Genomic DNA, 17,856 nt, shown 5'->3' with positions numbered 1-17,856 from the left:
CCCTCTGAACTTTCCTCCTGTTGCCCTGCCCGTCCTCCAGCTGGGCCCAAGATGTGACATTTAACTCACTTTTTCATGCTAAGCACCAGACCTCATTCATCACCCTCTGCTCATTGGTTCATAACATCTGTACTAAGAACATAGGCTCAAGAGGGAAGCTGGTGCAGTAGAAAGAATGCTAGCTTTAGAACACTGACCTTTGAGTCACAGGGCCTGAGTTCAGATTCAGGCTCTGCTATATCCCACTTCTGTGGCCTGTAGCAAGTCACATCACTTCTCTGGGCCAAAGTTTCCTCAAATGTAAAACTGAGGGATTCAACTCAATGACTTCAAAGGTTCCTTTGAGCTCTGGATCAATGATTCTTTGACTGGACTGAGGGGTGTGGGAGAGACTTGTCCACTCTGATAATAAGCTGATTGGCCTGTTTCCTCAGGGATGTCGTAGGCATGGTTTGGGGTGTGTCTTTGACTAGTTTTGCATATGCAGCATTCTAAACAACTTTGGGATACTGAAATCATAATTGTTTCTGAAGGGGTTGGCACAGGTAGTAATCTGTCCACATGGTTTTGACAAAATTTTATTTCTTACAGAAACTTTGTGGTTTGTTAAGAGAGGATGCCTCTGTTAGGAAGTTAGAGCCCATTTGGGAGAACAGAGAGCCCCTCTATGTCTTGTGGGAGTGATGGCGTCAGGTGGGAGAACACCGCTCTGCTCTCTGACCCAGACCTGAACACAGGGGCTCTGTGGAGCAGTGGTGTCAAACTCAGTAGAAACAGGGTCACTAATCCTAGGATCCCTGCAGGCTACATACATATTGACTTACTTTTCAAATGTAATATTATCTACATATTATCCTATTTTATTTATTTTCTTACATATTTCCCAATTATGTTTTCATCTGGTTCTCATACTTTGTAGTAGCTGCTGTGTTTGATACTTTTGAGGTGGGGTATTTGTAGCCCTGACTGGGGAATTCCCCACTCCTTGGCTAAGGCTACTTCTTCCAGAACTTATGGATCCAATCAACCCCTTTCTCTTTTCTTATTTCTCTCCATTTTAGAAAAGCCAGAATCCTATGAGTTGAGATGCCTAAGTCAGTTTGAATAGATGCAGAATCATAGCTAGGGATTTTGGTGGCTGGGACAAGCAGCACTAAATTAAGAGTATATTTCTGTGTGTGAATGTGTGTATATGTGTACATATACTTCTGACACTTGTTTTAGGATTATAGGATCACAGACTTAGTGTTAAAAGGGATCTCAAAGGCTGTATAGTCTAATCCCATCATTTTAAAGATGAGGAAACAGAAAACCAGAGATGTTTAGTGACTTATCTAAGGTCACAGGTAGTAAGCATCAGGAATAGGATATCTCGGGGAAGGAAGAGAAATATGTCGTTTGGTAGCTCTCTAATTAGTCTTGGTAACTAATTTCTGTATAGCTGAATGAAAGTGCTGTCAAACTGTAAATACAGCATTTTATAACTGCACAATTAAAACATAATTATTTAAAAATACTGCACCTTCCAAATGTCAGTGCCCCAAGGCAAAGCTCTGTTCAGCCTGCCTTAGTTGTGGCTCTGACACACAGACAGCTCAAGGATCTAGGATTTCATTGGTGCTGGAATTCCTTCCACCTCTCTGTCACTGTTAGTAAATAAGTGTGAGACAGCTCCACAAGGCCCAGAGAGGTTGTGACTTACCCGTTTTTGCCTCATTCATAAGTATCAGAAATAGGATTTGAGTCCACATCTTTTTTGATCCAGATCTAGTGCAATACCCATTATGGCATGAACACAGAACACAATCCTTGAAATTTGCACTCACCCTTTCTTTGCTCAAATGTATAATGTGACTAATTACCATAATGTAATGTGACTCAGTTTTAAAGCAAATATTATGAAACTATGTCTTGTTCTGCATGCAGCATGATTCCAGGGGAGGGGTGGGAGAGTTGGAGAGAGGAAGAGAGAGCGGCCCTGGGGTTTGTCTGAAAAGAACCAGTAACCAGAAATACCGAAGTGGGAAAAGCTGGAGAGAGTTTTCTTTCTTTCCCTGAAAGCTACGATTGGGGTTGCACTATTGTCTTGTTTTCAGATTACCTCAAAGGTGGATATTGGTAATCTATGAGATGGTGTCTTCTTTCTAAGATTACCTCCTATCTAAACAGTATAAATAGCTTATATGTACAGAGCTGTTTGTGCGACAGCTGGGCACCATACTGGGTAGAGTACTGGCCCTGGAGTCAGGAAGACTCATCCTTCTCATTTCAAATTTGGTCTCAGATACTTAGTAACTGTATGATCCTGGGCAAGTCACTTAACCCTATTTGCCTCAGTTTCTTCATCTGTAAAATGATCTAGAGAAGGAAATGACAAACCTTTCCAGTATATCTGCCAGGAAAACTCCAAATGGGGTCCTGAAGAGTCAGATGCAACTAAAAAAGAACTCAGCAACAAGAAGTTATTTGCGTGTTGTCTCCTCTATTAAAATGGGAGCTTCTTGAGGACAGGGGCTGTGTCTTTTCCTTGTATTCAAAACACCAGACATTGTGCCTGGCATATTTGTTATTGTTGTTTCAGTGGTGCCTGACTCTCTGTGACCTCACTGCAGATGGTAATACCTCTTTAATATAATTCTCACTAATAAAATTTTCCCTGCTTCTGATAATGAACCATTTCACAGTGCCAAGGACTTTGGTGGTAAGAATTCTTTTTCTGGGTCTTCAATAGCTGTGGCTGCAGCACCCATAGAAGCAGTTGCCAGATTTGTATAATTCCGCCACCACCCTCCCCCATAGCATTACTAGACTAACAAATCAGGGAAATTCTACAGACAGGGTATCCCTGGATATCAGCAAGCATTTGACAGACTTCTCATGATATCTTTGTGGATAAGTTGGGGAAAATGTGGCCTAGGTTCAGTTAAGTGGATTCAGAGGAGATCGAATGATCTGACCCAAAGAGTGATGATTAATGAATCGATATCGACCTGTAGGCATGCCCACTCTTGGTGTGCCCTCCTTATCTCTCCTTGACTCTATTCAGTTCAACATTTTTGTCAATTACATGGGTGAAAGCATCAATGACATTTAAAAAATCAAATATAGGGAAGAAGATTGGAAGGGATATTGAAATGGGGATAAAACCATGCCAACAAGCTAAAACAATGAGCCACATGTAATATAATGGCACCGAATAGGGATAAATGCAAAATATTTTATTTTGCCAATTACACAAGTGCAAGGTAGGGGAGCCTAGCCTAGAAACACTCTGTGTGAATAAGATCTGTGGGGTTTAGTGGACTACAAGGTCAATATAAGTCAAGAGAAAAGCTAATGGGATCTTAGACTGGATTGATGAGGGAGAAATTGAGAATGAGAGAGGTTCTTGTCCTATTGTCCCCTGACCTTGTCACATCACATCCGGTGGCTAGATCTAGTGCCACATTTAATTACAGCATTTCTAAAGAAGAGGTGGAAGTAGATGGTGTCTCAGGGGGTAGAGCCCTGGGCTTGGGCTTAGGAAGACCCAAGTTCAAATTCAGCCTCAGATGCTTTCTAGCTGTGTGACCCTGGGCAATTTCTTAACCTCTGGTTGCCTGACCAAAGGATCCACTGGAGAAGGAAATGGCAAACTCTTCCAGTATGTTCGCCAAGAAAATCCCATGGACAGTTGGACCATGGGGTCACAAAAAGTAGGACACAACTGATTGACTGAACAACAACAAGAGAAGGCTGACCAAGGTGGTGAAGGCATGTGAAGCCTTGCTATACTAAACTCCATTGACAGAAGCTGGAAATGTTTAGCTTGAAGAAGAGAGGGCATCAGGACAGATAGCTTCAAGGTGTTTGAAGATTTGTCATGGAAAGAGAATTAGACTTGGGTTGCCTGGCTCCAGAGGGCATAAACTGGACCAGTGGGTGGAAATTGCAGAAGGGCAGATTTTGGCTCAATGTAGAGGACAGCTTCCTAATATTTAGAGCTGTATAGTAATGGAATAGGGTCCCTTGGTAGGTACTATGTTCCCAGTTAATGGTGTTCTTCAAACAGCCTAGATGAGCACACATTAAGGATATTGTAGCAGGGTTTCCTACTCAGGTACAGTAGGACTCTTAGACTCGATGACTTGGTGACTTCACAAAATAAATAGCTATGTGCCGTGAGAAGAGTAATTATGAAAAAAATATGCTAAGTTGTGTTACTGCTGTGTACTATGGCCCAACTGGTTTCCTATATAGCCTGGGCCTTAGTCTAAGCTTTGGAGATGAGTGAGAGTTAGGGATGGAGCAACACCAGAGAGTGGAAGGCAACTGAACTTCCCAAGTGAATCTGCAAAACCTTGAATCAGGAATTCTCAAGTCCAGAGGGTTACTTGGGTTTCCAGTCCCTTCCTAAGCTTGAGCCCAGGCACCTGGAGCTCACAGAAAATCGTCTTCTCCCTTTCACAATTAAAATGTCATTCTGCTCAGCACAGGTGCCACCCATTTACTGAAACAGAATAAAATAAAAAGGGGTGGGGGAAAGGAGGGAAAATGCAGCACAACTCTAGAAAAAGTGTGAAATCTGCTGATACTTGTCCCCAAGAGCCTCCATGCAGCTCTGTAGCTTCCCAGAACTTCTCCCCTTGTACTCCCTCTCCTCCCCACATGATGTGCTGTGCTCTCAACTGCCACTTCCCACATTCTTCTATTAGAACCCCTCTTTTCTGGGTTGTAGTGGAAAGCCACTAACTCTCAAGTTCCCTGGCTTTCTTTAAGCCCCAACTAAAACCCATTCTCTGTAGGAATCCTTCCACAACCTCTCTTAATACTAGTGCCTTCCTTCTGTTAATCATTCCCTATTTATCCTGTGTATAGCTTGCTTTGTATATATTCATTTATAGTGTGTCTCCCCCATTAGATCATAAGCTTCTTGAGGGCAGGAATTGTTATTTACCTTGTTTTGTGTTTTGTGTGTGTGTGTGTGTGTGTGTGTGTGCTCTACTGCTTAGCACAAATAAATGTTTATTGATTGACCAGAGTGGGAAGACTTGAGTTCAAATCTCACCTCTGACCCTTATAACTTGTGGGACCTTGAGAAAACCACTTTTTTAGTGGTTTTCTGTTTCCTCTTTTACAAAATAAGGGGTTTGTACTATAGGGCCTCTGGTGTCACTTTTCAGCTCATTCTATAACTCCGAGCCTGATTCTCATTCCACTACACCAAGTGTCCAATTCATGTTCTTGGACACCTCACTCTTCCCAACATGACTGCTTCCAGTGTTGTTCATTCATTCGTTTATTTATTTCACAAATATTCATTAAGTGCTTAATATGTGCGGGGCACTGTGCTAGGAGATAAAAAAAATGAATGCAACAATGTTTCTGTCCATGAGAAATTTAGGACATGTTTTATACTAAAATTTATTACATAACTACAAGGAGAACCACAAAGTGCCATAAGACTGGATGGATGAGAGATACTAATAGTTCCCATTTATATAATGCTATACAGTTTACAAAACACTTTCCTCTTAGTTGCAATAGAGGTAAATGGTATAAGTACTAGCAATCCCTTTTTGCAGATGAGGAAACTGAGGCACAGAGAAGTTTAAATGACTTAACTTAATGGGCAGCTAGGTGGTGCAGTGGATAGAATGCTGGGCCTGGAGTCAGGAAGATTCATCTTCCTGAGTTCAGATCCGGCCTCAGACACTTACTAGTCGTGTGATCCTGGGTAAGTCCCTTAACCCTGTTCACTTCAGTTTTCTTATCTGTAAAATGCGCTGAAGAAGGCAATGGCAAACCACTCCAGTATCTCTGCCAAGAAAACCCCAAATGGAGTCATGAAGAGTTGGGCATGACTGAAACAGCTCAACAATGCTTAACTTCATGTGTTCATATAGCTAGGAATGGAAGAGTCTAGAATCAGGGGTGGAGAACCTGTGTCCTTGAGGCCACACATGGCCCTCTAGGTCCTCAAGTGTGACCCTTTGATTGAATCCGAACTTCGCGGAACAAATCCCCTTAATTTTTATTTTGGATTTGTTTGGTAAAACTTGGACTCAGCCAAAAGGCCACACCCAAGGACCTAGAAATCCACATGCGGCCTGGAGGCTGCAGGTTCCCCACCATTGGTCTAGATTGAACCCAGGTCTTGTAGAGCCAAGCCTAGTACTCTTTTCATTAAACTAAGATTCCTCTCCTAGAATAGAGATCTCCTTTTTTCCACATGACCCAAGAACCTTGAGGACATTACTAATCAAGAAGTGCCTGTTCAATTCAATTTAAAACATTTGTCAGTTGGCATCATATGCAAGTCATTGTGTCAGGATTCAGGCATACACAGATAAACACAGAAAAAATAGTCCTGGCCCCAAAGGAGTTGGTGGGGGCTGGAAAGTAAATAGGAGGTTGTTTTAGGAAGGAAAGAATACTGACAACTGGGAAAATCAAGAAAGGCTTCCTGGAGGAGGCACCTGAGCTGAACCTCAATGAACGTAGGGATTTTGAGAGCCAGAAGTGAGGAGGGAGGGCATTCTAGGCATGGGAGTGGAGGGGATGACCCTTCTTTACACTCCCAGGCTTCTCATTCCACCAAGTTGTGCCTTCGTTTTCATTTTTTTCCCCTATAGTCACCTCCATGTAAGCCAGCCTGAGCTCTAGATATGAAGAATCTTGGCATAAGCTATGTGGGATTCACCAGGGCCAGGCCGGCTCTTTGCTGGAGTGCTGCTTGTCGTGAATCTCTCCATCACCACATGGGATCAGAAACTGATTAATTTTATATTTATCCCAGCAGCTGTTTCAAGTGAGAATCTGCCAGACACTGATATGGATACAGTAAATCTCAGATGGCATCAGAACACCAGGGCAAATGGGGTCAAGACAGTTTCTGGGCCTGCCAGAGCCTCTGAGGGCACCTTCAGTAGGGTGACCTGTGCTCCTCTCGGGCAGGAAGGTTAGCTTCTGAGTCAAGTTGTCACTGGGTCCTCAGTCTTGTTGATTTGATCCATGCTTTTCTGAGACTGTTTTTGTCAGGGGAGTTTCTCCTTCTAAATAAAAACTTCAGGAAATGCTCTGAGCAGGGAGCCAGGGGTCCTGGGTCCTGGTCCTGATGCTGCCATTAATAACTGTGTGATTTGGGGAATGCTAGGAAACATTATACCTCTATACCCTAGGTACCATTACACAATGTATGAGGTCCTGGACTTAGAATCAGGAAGACCTGAGTTTGAATTCTGCCTCAGGTAACTTAGTTGCCAAGTGACCCTAGGCAAGCCATTTAGTCTCTTTCAGCCTCAGTTTGTTCATCTGAAAAATGGAGATAATATGAGCCCCTACCTCACAGAGTCGTCATAGGGATCAAATGAGATAATATATGTAAAGTGCCTTAAGAACCTTAGAGTGTTATGTAAACATTAATCATTATTATTATTATTATTATTATTATTATTATCTCGGAGTGTATGAGTCTTCAGGGAAGATTAGCACCTCTGGTGTGAAGGCTTGTTGAACCCTTTTCAGGGCTGCTCGTCCACCTTTGCTGTCTATCTGGCACTCAACTTTCACCTGTGGCTCCAAGAAGCTGTAGAATGGGCAGTGGCCACACGACTGGTAAACTGTCTGCTGAGACGGGCTAAACCAGGCTAGGAGTAACCAACTGGCCACAGACTCACTGGTGAGTTTGTGAGTTCCACTCATGTGAAGACTTTTCCCCAGTGGAAAGGGCAGATGAGAACGCTTTGTTCCAAAGACCACGAAGGTGGCCGGAGAAGGCACTGTGGAACGCTTAGAGCTGGGTCAGACATCAAAGATGGCAAGGTCATCCGCTGCATCTGGGCCGTCACCAGTCATCCTAACTTTTGTCTTACCACTTGATTCTGATAACTCTGGAAGAGAAAGCGAGGCTGACAACTTTGCGCAGCTCTGCCTCGGTTAAATCCAATTCACACGCAGGAATCAGAACATCACCCAGTGACATCTTTGGTCCTCTTTGAAAATGAAGGACAGACAACAACAATATATTGTTATTATTACTGTGCCCACCCCTCTGGGCCTCAGTGTCCTGGTATTTAAAAGGAGGAGGCTGGACAACATGATGTCTTCCAGCTCTCATGTCCTGGGATTCTGAGAATGTCCTAAAGCTTTCCCAAAGACCGTTACTCTCCTCTTTCATTAGCCACATTGGCTCTTTGGCTTGGTTCAGAAAACCCCATATTTGATATTACCCTTGTCCTCTTGGCTTGCCCTTCCTTCCCCTTTATTCTTTCCAGACCAGAGCTGAGTCTACAGACAGAACTTCAGCAGTTACACCCTATAATATAGCTGTGATAAGATGTAGTCAGGAACCATGGGTTTAAATCAGGTTTGGGCCTGGATGTAGTGAGAAATTGGGTTGGACAGGTTAGGGTAGAGCTAGACTGTGGAAGACAATAAATACTGGGCTGAGGGGTCTGGATTTAATTCTGTAGCTATAGAAGGTTTCTGAATAGAAGAATGAAAGTATTTTTTTTTCTTACAAAATAGTTAAATAGGCAAGAACTGAATGAGCCTAGTCTGGGCAATTTCTCATCATTGGTTGCCAACTCTTTTCCTTGGCAATCTAACCAACAAAGTCCATTCCCTTGACTCTTCCCTATTACCCACAGAAAGAAACAGATTAGCAGGTTCTTCTTCTCCACACTCTTCACACCTTCTTTCCCTGCCCAGGGGATCCCACTCCCCCAGTAGTACACTAGGAAAGAACAGATGTTCCTTATGCCTGCACCTAGGACACCAACCCAGAGTGGGAGAGATAAAGGGCCATTTGAGTAAAGGCACAAGATCATCCATAAATGTCTTACCTGCAAAATCACATAGATTTTCTCCTCTACAAAGCTTTCCCTGGCAAAATGGAAAATGGGGCACTGAGAGAGACCACCAGCATCAGAAGAGTTCCCATACTGGTAGATCTAGCTGGGGAGCTATAATGATAGGCCCCCTGATTGATGATCTTGGTGATGGGGGAGAAGCCCAGGAATCCCATAGACCAGCCTAGTCAGCCAGGTGGGTGATTAGGAAGCCCACCTTTGTTTTTTCTGCAGGGAACTGTGGGTCACAGCTCTATGGAGGAGTGGACCTAAGCCAGGAAGTTAGTTAATGACTGTAGAAACCTCTAAATGGGTCCATGCAGTGGAAGGGACACTGGCAGGAGTGGGGCAGGGATATGAAGATAGTTGCCAACCAGCATGAGAATTGCCTGGAGCTAGATTTGAAGGTTCTAAATTATGATTTGTGTGTCTCCCTTCTCCTTCTGCTCTCTACCCAAGACCTTTGGCCAGGATGGGCCCCAGAGTGTGGACCAGAGCTAAGTCCACATGCAGAACTTTAGTAGTCACATATTCCAAGAAATTGCACAAATATAGAAACTCAGACTTTCTACTTCAGCCAACCAGAGATCTTTGTGGTCCCTTGCACAAAGCTGACTTGTTTTTGCCTCTGTGCCTTTATTTCCTCTGCCTGGCATCCTGGGGATTTGGTTCCAACATCTTTGAGCTCTTAAAACAATCATAGTTCCTACCTGAAATCTGCCCAACCCCCCTACAAAAAATAATATCTTCCCTTCATACCAAGGTGGGGTATTTCTTTTCCAGCAAACCAAGGGTCCAATGTACCTTGGGAGAATTGTCTGTTTTCCCCTACTAGGGCTCCACAGACTAACAGCATTCACCTGGGTCTGCCTCTGGGCCTTGTTCCTCATCCCCTGAGCTGGTGAGAACTTCCTAGAGAATATTAGCACCCTATTTCTGCATTTTGTTGTCAGGAGTTATTAGTTAATAACATGTAAGTTGCTACCTGACAGGCTGTAGCCTGCTAATGACTGCCACATTTAGACATTGGGGTAGTCTGTTAAATTCCTGCTGGTGCAGGTGGCAGTAAATATTTGTTGTGAGAGACAAAGCAGAGAAAGAAATTTCCCATGTGAACCTAACTGTGGCAGGAATGAGGGCAATGAGAATAACTGGAATGGGAATGAAGGGGGACTGTGGCCTCTAAGAAGAGGCTCCCTCCCCTTCTCCCCCCATGTGCAACTCCCACTTAGCCACTAAAGCCATTCTGCCCAGAGGCAGGCCCCAGGAATGGAGAAGACTACTTGCTGACATATCAGAGAAATGACAAATCAAGACAAACTTTGTGGATTCTACATAGAGAAAAAGAGGAAGACTCCTAGATAGTCAGAGGCTGAAGGAACACTAGAAATCTGGTCCGAACTTCTCATTTTAAAAATGAGAAAACTGACGCCTGGAGAGGGCAAATAACTTTCTGAGTTTACAAGGCAAAATAGTGGCAGAGTAGAGACTAGAACTTGGTTCTTCTGAGTCTCAGCCCAGGGACATTGTCTCTACTTTGGTGGGAACAAAGGAATGAGTAAAGGATAGTGTCAGTTTCTGACCTCAAGGGGCTATGTTCTTTGAATCGTATCTTTGTCATTAGTTGCTGCTACCAGATAATTTGTAGAGCCTCTGGTTTGGATCCAGGCATGATATTTCTAAATATGGGCAACTCTAGAATGGAATAACCCCAAATATCACACCAGAGCTAAATTTTTATTAAAAAAAACTAATTTAGATAATTCAGAATAACTTAATTCAATTATCAAACAATTGAATAAATCAAACAAATCAAGAAGTAAGGCAGTAGGAAAGAAACTTCTAAGTACCAGAGTGGTACACCATGTCTTTTCTTAACTGTGACAATTTTGTTTTGGCCCTCTTTCAGACTATTTTTAGCTATTCAAAGAAGCAAAAGTTTAACATTTAAGCAATATGTTAGTACTTCTTTGCTATTTATTAAGAACAATGTGGAGTATGCATAAGGCAGAAAGAGAGTAGAGTAGCAGGGAGGAGGAGGAGGAGGAGGAGGAGGAGGAGGAAGACGAAGAGGAGCACCCAGAGTGCTGGGAGGATAAGACGGTGGGAACAAAGCCGTCTGAGGAGCTCACAGGAGCATGTGAGTAGCAGCATCAGGATGAAGGGATGGGGGGGAGGGGAGGTTGACATGCACTAGAATGGTGGTCCTGGCTGGGTTGTCCCAGTGATGGCAGTGGTGGACCTGGCCCAAGAGGAAGTGGCTGTTTTGAGGTTCACCCTCTTCGTCTTACTGTGGTTCATGTATTTCAAATCCATTATCTACATACTTTTACATCTCAACAAGAAGGCAACAAACATCTATACAACTAACTCCCTGATGTTACACTTCTGAAACCATCGCAAAGTATGAATCTTAACTTAATTGACCATTTAGAAACATTCTTTGAATTGCATCATCCTACTATGAAGTACTCCTTTGTGTGCAAGCTCATGACGATCTAGCCAGTGATGTATGTAAAAAGCAAATACCCAAATGTGGATGCCAGACTGTTTGTAGATGATAAGAAGGTTGGGATTAATCCCCAAATAAATAATCTAATGCCAGGATACGAAGTTGCAAAATATGACCTTATATGGAGTTGTAATAGTGAAATCAGAGTAATTCCAGACACACTTATTGACATGGTTAATCAAATGACAGAAAAAGTGGGCTTGTTTCATGGTCTGCCTTATGTTGAAGAGAGACACGGTTTTGCTGCTATGTTAGAACAGGTATGCTTTGGAACTTCACATGCAAGAGTCTATATCTCAACTAATGTTTCTGGGTTCAAATGTTTGATAGGATTGTTGTGTTTGATGAGGAAGGAAGTGTTAGATCAGGCTCAAGGATTTATCGCTTTTGCCAAGTATATTGCTGAAGATTACTTTATGGTTAAAGCTATAGCTAACCAAGGTCCAGAGGTTTGCCATGGCCACTTAAGTTGCAATGCAAAATTCTGGGTTCTATTCAGTTTCTTAGATTCAATACAGAATGACCAAGTGAACCAAATTACCAACTAATATGTTGCCTGCAGCAATAATTTGTGAACCAATTTCTGAATGTTTTGTTGCCAGTCTAATTGTTGGATGGACAACTCGCCATATATTTTGATGGGACATCATGGTATTTTTCACATGTCATTGCCTGGTTTGTATTTGACTATATTGACTAGGTGGCCCTCTATGCTTTTCAAAACTTGATTACGTAGCAGCTTGGTTCATCCAAGAATCTATGACTATCAGCATCGTGGGACTGTACTACTATAAGCCAGCAAATAGGATGCTATAGGATACATCATGGAGGCATGGCAGAGGAAATCCTTGATGTATAACCATAGCTTTCTATTGTATTTAAGAAAATCAAAAGATATGACAAAACCAAAGATACAAAATTTTAGGGCAAGAAATCACTATTTGACAAAACTTTCTGGGAAAACTACAAAGCAATTTGGTAGAAAATGGGTAACAATGTCTCACACTGTATACTGAGATAAAGTCAAAATGGGTACATGGTTTAGACATAAAGGGTGATATAAGCAGATTAGGGGAGAATGGAATATTTTACCTGTCAGATTTATGTATAAGGGAAGAATTTATAGCCAAACAAGAGATATGCATAACCGGATGTACAATGGATGATTTTGATTATACCAAATTTAAAAGGGTTTATACACATACAACCCCCCCAAGAAAAAAACAACCAACAACACAGCTAAGATTAAAAGGGAAGCAGGAAGCTTGGGAGAAAATTTTTCACAGCAAGTTTCACTCATAAAGACCTTATTTCTTGAATATATACAGAATGGGGTCAAATTTGTAAGCATATAAGTAATTCCCCAATTGATAAATGGTCAGAGGATTTGAGCAGGCTGTTTTCAGAAGAAGAAATCAAAGCCATCTAGAATCATATGAAAAAGGCTCTAAATCACTATTGATTAGAGAAATACAAATGAAGACAATTCTGAGGTACCACCTCACACCTACCAGATTGGCTAATATAATAGAAAAGGAAAATGACAAATGTTGGAAAGGATACAGAAAAATAGGAACACTAAAGCACTGTTGGTAGAACTGATCCAACCATTCTGAAGAGCAATTTGGAACTATGCCCAAAGAGCTATAAAACCATGTATAACTTTTGACCTAGTAATACCACTACTGTTTATACTCCAAAAAAGATCAAAGGAAAAGGACTGATATACACAAAAATATTTATAACAGCTCTTTTTGTGTTGGCAAAGAATTGGAAATGAAGGGGATGGCCATCAATTGGAGATTGGCTAAACAAGTTGTGGTATATTATTATGATGGAATACTATTGGTGCTATAAAAATGATGAGTAGGATGCTTTCAGAAAAACCTGGACTTACCTGAGCTGATGCAAAGTGAAATGAGCAGAACAAAGAGAACATTGTACACAGCCAGCAGCAATATTGTACGATAATCAGCTATGAATGACTTAACTATTCTTATCGATGGATGTAAGACAGTACTGAAGGACTTATGATGAAAAATGCTGTCCACCTCCAGAGAAAGGACTACTAGAGTATGAGTGCAGTTCCAAGCACACTTTAAAAAGAAAACTTTATCATTCTTGGGTCTTTTTTTCGTCGGTGTTTTCTTTTGCAGCATGGTTAATATGGGAAAGTTTTACATGATGATATATGTATAATCTATGTCAAATTGCTTGCCTTCTCAAGGAGAGGGGAGGCGAGAAACAGGGGAGAGAATTTGGAATTCAAATTTTTTTAAAAAATGAATGTTAAAATGTTTGGTTACATGTAATAGAGAAAAATTAAACTAAAATTAAATGTGACCTCCAAATAAATAAATGAAAAAATAGAACAACAATGTCCGGAATTCATTTGGGTTTATTCTTTCTTGGTTCTAAGAACAGCCAACCTCTGCTCAGCTCTTCCCTTTTCTTCTAGAAAAATCTAAAGCACAATCCTAGTTTTTCCTACTCTCCTTTGAGTTTTATATGAAGGTACGTGATGGAATTGCGTGTGCCTTAGCTTTTTCCGATTAGTCACACTCCCATATGATTTCTTTTTGCATCGGGATAGTAGGGCAGAGGTGGGAAACATGTGACCTCCATGCCTCATACATCCCACCACACTCCCAAGTATTGTCCAAACTATATTAAAATGTAATTACTACCTGATTTCAATGTGTTGATGAACTAATAAAACCATAAATATATACACTTTGTATGTTAGTTTTTGAAGTTGTTTTGTGTCCCACAGGGATCTTTATGTATGGTTTAGTGGCCCCCATATCTATTTGAGTCTGATACCCCTATGCTAGGAGAGTAGGTGATGGAAGGCAGTGCAGGTGTTACCCTGTGCAGGATGAGAAATTCTCTTTTCTGCCAACACGAGGAGCAGCTGAGTTAAATGGCAACAGATGGCATGGGACCTTCCACCGAATATTTTAGGGTGCAACAAATAGTAAAGGAGGGAGATGATCTATGTCGTAGGAAGCTAGGTGGTGCAGTGGTTAATAGAGCTTTGGAACTGGAGTCAGAAAGACCTAATTTCAAATATGGGCTCAGACATTGTGTGATATTGGGCAAGTCGCAGAAACTCTCTGTGCCTTAGTTTTCTCATCCATTAATGGGGGTAATAATGGCGCCTACCTCTCAGAATTATTGTGAAGATCATATTTGTAAGGTGTTTCGCAAACCTTAAAGTGCCATGTTAATGTTAGCTATTGTGGCAGTGAGAGAGTGGAACTCAGGGTGGCAATGGCCTTGGGGACTTAGTTGCTTCATCTGTAAAATGAGGATATGGTGGTGTTAAATGACCTCTAACATTCCTTCCAGCTAGAAATCTATGATTCTATCGTTGTGATGGCTGGGAGAACGCTCAGCTGTTCACAGGTGTCTTTGTCAGTCCAAGATCATAGCTCATGCTAGAACAAGAGCTCATGCATAGTACACACCAGAACTGAGGAAGTTATGGAGTCTGATGAGAGCTAGGGTGAGGCGGAGCTTAATGCTGCCTACAAGAATTGTACCAGCCAAGCTTGCTTCTGGTTTCCCGTCCCTGGAGAAGGAGGCTTGCCAGTTATACCCAAGTTGGAATTATCTCCCCCTTCCCTTGTCATGTTGAATGGTATGGTAGCGGTAGTGCTGAGGTTGGATCACGTAGCAGTCCTAGACAGTGTTGGACAGGTATTACACTAATGCCCTACTGTGAACAGGTTCCTTAAGCAAAAAGGAAACTTTATATTTCCTAGCTGATGCCCTACTGGTACCTGGGAGGAGAACGAGAGGGAAGGGGGGATAGTGTCAGCTTGGCAGGGAAGGGGCACTGTTCTAACTGAACTTGGGGAGGGAGGCAGCTGAGCTATGAGAACAGGCAGGCAGTAGTCCTTGTTAGGACCTCAACATTTCTCCTTCTCTGGGACTGCCTGTGCGAAGAACCCAGGCCTCTGGGCCTAGGAATGTTTTCTCCTTTCTTATCTCTACATTCCGGTTTCCTTGGCTTCCTTCAAGTCTCAGTCCTCTTTAATCTTAGTATCTTCCCTCTGAAATTACCCCCCATTTATTCTGTCTGTATCTTGTTTGTACATAGATCTTCCCATACTCTCTCCCCCATTAGACTGAGTTGCTGCTGTTTTTTGCCTTTCTTCATATCCCCAGCATTTAACAAGGTGGCTGGCACAGAGTAGGTGCTTACTTCATGCTTGTTGGCTGACTGAATGATTGTTGAGCTCATTATGAAAGAGGAGGGAGAGAGAGCCAGATGCTATTTCTTTGTGACAGAGCAAGATGACCCCAGGCAGGGGTCATCAACAAATCCCCAGAAGGATTTCTTCTGTGAAGTTTGGATTCAGTCAAAAGGCCACACTTGAGGACCTAAAGGGTCACATATGGCATCGAGGCTGCAGGTTCCCCACTCTTGCCCTAGGGAAACTTGTTACCCCAATGGCTTTCCCTGCCATGCTTGTGTCATACTCTGTGGGAAAAGTATCATACATTGAGTAATGTGGTAATCTATTGAGGTTTTAGGCAAAGAGTATTCTAAGGAACTAAGAAATGATGACTGCCACAGCTGGATCATACCTTCTTAGCCCTTCTCTTTCAGGCAGGTCTGAGGGTCAGGTAGGACCCCCCTGACTGTTCTGGGCTGAGAGGAAGGAAGGTGGTACCCTGTGCAGGTTGGGGGAGGCCACTCTGGCTACAGCTGTGGCAAGCGGAAACAGATGGTATAGGCACTTCCGCTGAACTTGGGGAATCAGAGGGTTGGTGGAGGGTAGGTGGGTGTATATGGAAACTTGCCAGTAATTGATAGTAAGAGAGCATTTGGTAAAATTCTATGGACATGGTGGAGAGAGAATGTGTGGCAAGAGGGAGCGGAGTGTGTACTACCAGGGAAGGTGAGCTAGGCTGGGAGGCGTGGCACAGCAGCAATGACTCTCACAGTGTTGGTCCTGGCTCTGCTCATTGGCGTATATGGGGGTGGACACAGGTGTTTGTTTGAGTAAAATGTCTGTATTGTTCCACAAGCCATAACCATAATTAAGGAAGGGGAGCAATATTGAGAGCTCTAGTCACATCTAGCCTAGTGCCTTTCTGAATTCCATTACTAGGACCCTCTCCCAATGTCCCAAGTCACAGGATCATAGATTTAAATCTAGAAGTGACCTGAGAGAGTGAATCCCATCCTCTCATTTTACAGATCAGGAAACTGAGGCCCAGAGGAAGTAGCTAGCCCAAGACTACTGTTTCCTAATCTATAAAATTAGGGGTATTGGTGGTGTTAAATGACCTCTGGAGTCCCTTGCAGATGTAAAACTACGATCCTATCATTGTATTGGGTGGGAGAGTCAAAACTAGGTCTTCTTGATCCCAAGTCTAATGTTTAGACTATACCACATGTCAAAAGAAGGGGGCTCAGCGAATAACACATTGAATAAAATTAGTATGTTTCTATCTTGTAACTGATTTTTAAAAGAAATTGTATTAATTTCTTTTATTTTATATTACCTTCATTTCTGACTTTATCCTCCTCATTCTTCTACTTGGTAAGTGATCCTTTGTAAAAAGGAAGGAAGGAAGGAAGGAAGGAAGAAAAAGAAGGAAGGAAAGAAAGAAGAGAGGGAGGGAGGAGAAAGAAAGAGAAATAAGGAAGGAAGGAAATGAAAAAGAAAGACAAAAGAAAAAGAGCAGTTCTGTAAAGCTAACCAACACATCAAACAAGTCTGATACTATAGGCAATGTACCACACACATAATCCCTCATCTCTGCAAAAAATTGAAAGAAGCTGCATCTTTTCATCTCTTCTTTGGGGACAAGCTTGGTCAATACAACTACAAAGTGTTCAGTTTTGTTTCTTTGGGAACCTTTTATTTGAAAGAAGCTAGATATTGTGAATTTAATGAGCATAGGTTAAATATAATTAGGCTAGTGAACATGATCATTATAAATTAAACAAGAACAGATTTCTTCATAGGGCAGGCATTCAATTCAATTTAGGAACATTTCTGAGCACTTACTGTATAGAAGGCACTGTTCTAGAAAGCAGGCAGTGTGAATGAAAGGCAAGTGAGCAAGATGGCCCTTGTTCTTGAAAGGCAGGTGATACAAGTACACAAAAGAACTTCAACACATAGAATGTGATAGGTATTTTAAGAAAGGCATAAAATGCTGATGGGTTCAAAGGATGGGAGAGATCACATCTAGTTAAGAGATATCAGGACCGGCTTCATGAAGGAGGTAATATTTAAGATGGCCCTTGAAGGTAAGATTTAAATAATAGATGTGAGGGAAGGGCAATCTTGGTAGTGAGAACAGCACAAGCAAAAGAGAGGAGGTAGGAAACCCAAGAATATTCAAAGAATATCATGTGATACATTTGGGTTAGTTTGTAGAATATATGTAGGGGAGGGGTAGGGCACTACTTCAGTGGACCTGTGACCTCACTGATATGGATCTCCCTTCAGTGATAAAGTTCAGAAACCACCCATGCCTTCCCTTCTT

General features: G+C 42.2%; 1 protein-coding gene and 1 pseudogene across 1 annotated transcript in view; both read left to right on the top strand.

Moving 5' to 3' along the window:
• Positions 1-17,856, top strand: part of LOC118839981 (kalirin) — a 413,338-nt gene that overhangs the window by 28,970 nt on the left and 366,512 nt on the right. The gene's annotated exons all lie outside the window — the stretch shown is intronic.
• LOC118839983 lies at positions 11,059-12,202 on the top strand (annotated as a pseudogene).

Source organism: Trichosurus vulpecula, chromosome 2, assembly GCF_011100635.1.
Source record: "Trichosurus vulpecula isolate mTriVul1 chromosome 2, mTriVul1.pri, whole genome shotgun sequence".
Classification (NCBI taxonomy): domain Eukaryota; kingdom Metazoa; phylum Chordata; class Mammalia; order Diprotodontia; family Phalangeridae; genus Trichosurus; species Trichosurus vulpecula.
Note: the sequence above shows the minus strand (reverse complement) of the source record. Positions and strands in the feature narration are given on the sequence as shown.